Here is a 6,813-nt window from a genome sequence, read left to right as displayed (position 1 = left end):
GAAACATGTAAAAACCATGTAAATGGAAAACCTAGAAGTTGCACGGGTGCAGTGGGGGGCTGTAAATAGCCTGCTAAAAACATGTAAATTAAAAAGGGGGACCTTACAAAGGCTGTGAAAACAATCTAAATGAGATAAAGGGGGCTTTTCGAAAAACTGTTAAGACCACGTTAATGTAAAATGGAGACTCTTAGAACAAAAAGATCTAAATTTAAGAGAAGGCCTGCCTAAACCCTGCAAAAACCATGTAACGGAAAAGTGGGCTTATTTAATATAACTCTGGTGTAACGGTTCAACCAACGGAGACCGTTGAAATGATGTAAATTCCAAGTTACCGACAGGTTCGCTATCCTCTTGTAAACGGTTGGTTGGATTTTGCAAAGAAATAAATGAAAAGTTACCCCGGCCAGGTTAAACTTGGGGGGACGGAAGGGGGGGGGGGGGGGGGGAGAGAGGAAGAGTTGTCTCGGGTAACCGAGAACATATAAAGGAGACCTTTTAAAGGCGCGTAAAGTTAAAATGTAACACCGCCCTAAAGTTCCGTAAACCTACCGTGAAGCCTCCATTAAGGTGCCTTTTACGTTGAAGCATTTGAACTTCTCTAAAATCCAAGTGTGTGCTATAGTTTGCTTTAAATTGAAGTTGGGTTAGAAGGTATGCACCAAACTAAATCGCTGCATTGATCGACACCGCACTAAGCTGTCTTCTTGTGAACTTTCCGCGCATCCACAACGACAAAATAAAACTAGAATTGTTACTGCACATGCAGGCGTCCCAAGCTTACGTCTCTAGAAAAGAGAAAAACTAATTCTCGGACACGTACGTATTCATTCATGAAGGACCATGAAAGCGTCACGTGATGTGTGAGCTCAAGACGGAAAGAGCCCCGGTGACCGAGTTTGAACTGACGCGAGTTAGGTTAGGCAGGAAACCATAAGGGACACAGCCGGCCCAACGACCGTTTTCTCTCGAATGCTTTGAAACGCTGTTTTAGGCTATCTGGTGTACTTTCAAAGCTCTGTAGGTTAATTTTAGGTTGCGCAAAAAAAAATTTATCTGTTCGGTTATTCTAGAGGAGCTTGTGTATCTCGTACTTGTTAGGGCTTTTTTGTCCATTTCCCGAAAACGTTAGGACTTATCGCCTTTACGAAAATGATAGCTGACTTTTTTTCGGTGCTCAAAATGACATTTTGTTTTTTTGTTTTGTTTTGTGTTTTGTGTTTTTTTTGTGTGTGATTTCTACCGTTCTGTGCTTTCATTGCCGTCACTGTTATCCCAGTCCCTTTGTAAGAGCATACCAGCCTTGTGAGTGCCCGATCTCCAACAAACAGGAATCAGCGGTCTTCATGATAGGTACCAGGTCCTCTCGGTTCTCCCGCCATGTTTGGCAGTTCTTGGAACCTGCATCGAACTCGAGCTCTGTTTTAGGGGCCAAAATCCACACTACCTTCGCTTCGTCATCGTGCACGGTTTCAAGGCAAAGTTTTCCCTTACCCAGAAGCTGGAGATAGCGATCACAGGCAACAACAACAGGTAAGCAAGTTTTGCATAAATTGAACGAGTATAGTAAAGTAACGTCAAGATACGTATACATTTCGTTTTGCCTTTGGTTGTGAATGTGTCATTATCAAAGAGAAGTTACATTGCTTGTGGAATCGACTTTGTTGATGTTTACCTGCTGTGCATAAAGGGCTTTATTATCTGTTATTATCTGTTCTCGATAACCGAGTATGAGCATGCGACATTTGTTATTGGCTTATTGGCTGATGCATTCTCTTGTAAGGTTATGTTGCCCTCTGATGTGAATGCTAGTAAGCTAAAATGTAATGTGCCATCTTCAGCAGAGAAATTTTTCTTATGCTAGTGTAAGTATTCTGAAGTTACTCAAGTATCTACAGTTGTACCTACGTGCAAGTTACAATATGCTACACAACTGTACATGGACATTGCACCCACTGGTGCTGATAGTAAGCTAAATGTTGTGAATTTTTCTTTCACAAAAAAAAAACACCACGATACTTTATAAAGAGGTATACATGTACCTCAAACTGTCATGAAAACTACACAGGACTTGAAAAAAAAAGGAAGAGTAACTTGCTCAGGCAGGAAAATCTACTTGTCTTGGACGACACAGTATAGTCAATCGATTATTTCATAACAATCAATAGGAATTAGTCAATGATATCAGAAATCAATAAAAGAATTCGTCATGAGTAATCGATTGTGATCAAATTTTCAATAAGCATTATCAATTTTGCTGATACTAGCTTATCTTTTAAGCAACGTTTAATAAGGAAGAAATGAACAAAAGATATAACGTGAAATATGAAATCATGAATACAATTGCATAAAAACATAACATTGTATCTTGTAAACAGAATATTTTGCTGGCATACATGTATCGGGGACTATGTTTTGGGGGTCTTTGGTAGTGCCTTTGAAATCTACATAAAAAAGTTACAATCAAACATTTTGTTGAGGGACACAATTTTTCTACAGTTTATGTGAACTAACAAAGAGAGGCCAACTTTCAATTGATTCTCTAATGACTGATAAATTTGGTAAAATCAAATTGATAACTTGAAACTTCTCTAGCATGTGAGTATGAATTTCTTTCCATTGATTGATAGCACTGATAACACTTACATTAATTTCAATTTATTGATTTATATCAATTTATGGATCAATTTCAATCGATTGCCTTACCCTGGGATGACCAGACAGCATTTTAGAGACCTGTTACAGCTTTACATTTTACTTGTACGAAATTGGGCTCTTACCAAATACATGCAGGTTTTATGTGTCATGCATCTGTTCATTCATCTGTAGCAGGGCAGGAAAAAAAAATTGTAAGTCACTTGCCCACTGGGCCAGTCAATTTCAGTTTTCACTTGCCCCCATTTAAATATTGGTTGCCAGTGTGATGGCCAGTAAGGAAATCAGAGGACAAATGCGAATGAAGTACGCTCGGATTCCTAACTAATTCTTGCTTTCAACCTAATAATTAAGTAATCTTTAGGTCTTAAGTTTTGAAATGGAATGACTGGAAATTATCATTTATCAAGCTGGCATTTTAAGTCAGACTCACAAGACTACTGAGGCTACATGGTAATTTCACTTGCCCACCGGGCCACTGAACTTCTATTTTCACTTGCCCAAGAGCAAAATTTACTTGGCTGAGGAAATCAGACCTGGTTTTTTCCTGCCCTGAGTAGATCACAGATAACACCAAAATGTGGTAAAAACAAAAAATATTCACATAACCCATTACCAGAGTGTGTCACAGAATCTGTGAATTTTTCAGGCGTGTGTTACTGATGTTCTTACCACATTTTGATGTCTTCTGTGATCTATTACTGAACAGATGCATGACAACGTAGAATCTATCTGCTTCCTAATACATAACAAAGAAACAAAAACAAACATTTATGGCATCAGCTGTACCTTTGTCCACCAATAGAGCATAAGTGCGTGTAAGAAACAATCAAATTGTGCCTGCAAATAACTTGACTTATTATTTAAACATTGTTTGATAGGAGTTTGATTTATTGTGCATGAATATTACGATGTAGAAGATAGTGAACATTGAATATTTACTGCCACACATTTTGAGTTTAGTTCTTCTACATCCTCTGACATTCAGTGCCTTCCAATCAGAGATGCAAAGTTTTTGTCACACAGTAGCTACAGATGTAGATGTAAGATCTGTTTGATTGATGAATATTCAGGGCTCAAAATAATGGCCGGTCAACGGGCAATGTCTGGCCAGAATGGTGACTTGACTGGCCAAAAACTTCACTCACCGGTCATGTTGACCAGTCATGTCATGTTGAGACGGTCACGTTGTTCATTCTTCAATAAACAATCAAATCCCCAACTGTAAATCTGAGAGTTCTAAATCTCTTTTTTATTATGACCTCTAATGAAAACATACACCAATGCATACATGTATCTGTTCAAACGGCTAAAGACCATTCGCTTGCTGTTTGTCATGCGTTCAAGATCAATAGGAATGCCATTCAAGTGACGGGTTAAATCCTTTCAGAAAAATATTAAGCCAATTTTTAAATGGTCTAGCAGTGACTGGAACAAACAAACTCTATTTGTGAGTTTAATTTGGCTCACATTACACGTACTTGATTTTTGCATAAATATCCTGACCGGTCAGATACGAGACGTGACAGAGCTAAAATTACTTTGGCCAGTCAACATGACCGGCTACAGTCCGATTTCAAAGGTCACAGTATAAATTGGAATGATAACAAACAAAATAATAACTCCAATGTAAAATTCACTGATTGATATCATACACAGAATTTGCTGATTCATACTCAGACATAACTTATCTTATTTAACGAAATGTTTTATGTTACTTGTAGGATGAAGTAAAATTGAGAGTGGTCAATACATGCATACTCCTTGGCATTGATGCTTGATCAGGAAAAAATCAGCCACTGAGAAGTCTACAGTACTTATGACTCTATAAGGGGTCCAAGGCCCATTTCTTGAAGGCCCTGGAAACTTTTCGGGCCCACAAAGCCATCTTTAATTGATCTGTGTCTAAAAACTAAGAGCTGTATATGCCTGAAACTTCTTGTGTGAAGGAAACCTCTGTTCATATTGAGAATAAGCGATTAAAACAGCTCTGTAAGCATAAGATTTCAGATTTTGGTATGGCTTTCTGGGTGGGAAAACTTTTTGGAACCTTTGAGAAATGGGCCCCTGGTGCATTACAGTCTAACATGGTGACCTTCAACATTTTGATATGCTCTGGCAGCTTTCTGGTTTAAATTCAACCACTTTAAACATTATTTTTTAATGCTTTGAAGTATCACCTACACTGTACCTGTGTTAGTGAATTAGCATCAAATTTAAATATCTCAGATTGCTAGGTTGATACTTATTGTTCAATACAGCAGCTATAAGATTTCATCATAAAAAGAAAAGGTTATGTTTACATACATGTAGTACCAGAACAATAATTTATTAACTTATGATGTGTTATGGGAACTATGGTACTAGATAGGCCTTTCAATTTCAACAGGCCCCTATGAATTTTTTTTTACAGTACAGTTTTTTTTATCACAAAAAGAAAAAGTAAAATTTTGAATATTGTTAACAGTGAATGTTTTGTCAGGGGTCCAAAATGTTTGTACTGTTTGGATTCCGTACAGTTTTGGAAAAAGAAGGAAACTGTGACTTTGTAAACATAGCCTAAAACATGTCAGAAGCCTTGTTTTATGTTATGCAATGTAGTATTCCTTTGGCATGAATGTTTTTATGATGAATTTAAAATGTCAACCTCTATCTTGTGGTAAATGTTTTTTCTCCCTATTTTCTGTTATTTCAAAGGAACAATTCACTCTATGAAAAAAGTTGATCAATACCTCACACTTACATTGCAGTAATTTTCATAATAAGGTAAAGGTAAAGTCTGCATACGAGCCACGTGGCCCAACAGGCTGGAGCTTATCCTGCTTTCTGTAGCAGGAAGCGACTAGGACTATTTCTGCTCCCCCTAGATGAGATGCCAGTCCATTGTAGGGTTACTCCACCATTAAATTCGCTGCTACCCACTTATACACCTGGGTGGAGAGGTACTGAGAGTAAAGTGTGTTGCCCAACAACACAACACAATGTACCCAACTAGGGCTTGAACCCGGATCGCTCGATCACGAGTTGAGCGCACTACATGTAACTACGAGGCCATGATGCCTCCCCCATTTCTCATTATTAAGGCCAATTTAATCCTACATTAATTACTTAGTAAGAAAAAACAGTTTATTCATTCATTTTATGACAAAGGTATTATCATTATGTTGCAGTTGACTTTGTGGATTTAATATATATTTAAGACAGGTATCCATTCGCAAACAATTTTAATTTAGTAATACACCTAAATTGCAAAATTTTCACTAGTTGTAGCTGACAACAGTATAGTTCTTAATCATTTTTTTATTTATGAATTAAATAGGGCTCAATATGACATGGTTTCGCACAATCTTGAAAAGGTCTTGAATTTTAGTAGTCTTCTCGAAAAGTGCTTGAATTCGGTTAGAGGACCTCAGTCATGGTATTTTAAAATATTTTGGCCATGCACAAAATTACATTTAAGTCGTCTTGTTATGGATAGATAGAAAAGAAAACATGTTTTATTTGTTGCAATGTATACATTGTAAACCTTATTCATGGCATATAAAAACTATTTGAATTTTACTGAGTTTGTTCTGATTGCAATAAATTTCTGATTCTGTATAAATTTGCATGTTTTCTACTATTATAATTAAGGTGAACAGATTTGATTACAATAAAACAGTACATTCCATGCATTTCTCTTCAAGTTATTATTTGCAAGTCATTTATCGTAGGGTTTCTGCCTCCCTTTTTCGATTTCCATGTTATTTACAGGCTCCCTTTTTTCAATTTACAGGTTATTTACAGGCTCCCTTTTTCAATTTACAGGTTATTTACAGGCTCCCCTTTTCAATTTACATGTTATTTACAGGTTCCCTTTTTCGATTTCCAAGTTATTTACAGGCTCCCTTTTTCCATTTACATGCTATTTACAGGCTCCCTTTTTCGATTTCCATGGTATTTACAGGCTCCCTTTTTCGATTTCCATGTTATTTACAGGCTCCCTTTTCCCATTTACATGTTATTTACAGGCTCCCTTTTTCGATTTACATGTTATTTACAGGCTCCCATCTTCGATTTACATGTTATTTACAGGCTCCCTTTTTCCATTTACATGTTATTTACAGGCTCCCTTTTTTGATTTACATGTTCTTTATGGGCTCCTTTTTTGATTTCCAT

At 37.0% G+C, this 6,813-nt stretch overlaps 1 long non-coding RNA gene across 1 annotated transcript; it reads left to right on the top strand.

The window, feature by feature from the left end:
• Positions 1-461: 461 nt before the first annotated feature.
• LOC149096708 (uncharacterized) lies at positions 462-6,220 on the top strand. Its single transcript, XR_016204585.1, has 2 exons — positions 462-1,533; positions 4,380-6,220. It is a non-coding gene; the product is annotated as an uncharacterized LOC149096708 (long non-coding RNA).
• Positions 6,221-6,813: the final 593 nt, after the last annotated feature.

This window comes from Orbicella faveolata, unplaced genomic scaffold (genome assembly GCF_042242905.1).
Source record: "Orbicella faveolata isolate gen_17 unplaced genomic scaffold, um_ofav_v1 contig_48, whole genome shotgun sequence".
In the NCBI taxonomy this organism is placed as follows: domain Eukaryota; kingdom Metazoa; phylum Cnidaria; class Anthozoa; order Scleractinia; family Merulinidae; genus Orbicella; species Orbicella faveolata.
Note: the sequence above shows the minus strand (reverse complement) of the source record. Positions and strands in the feature narration are given on the sequence as shown.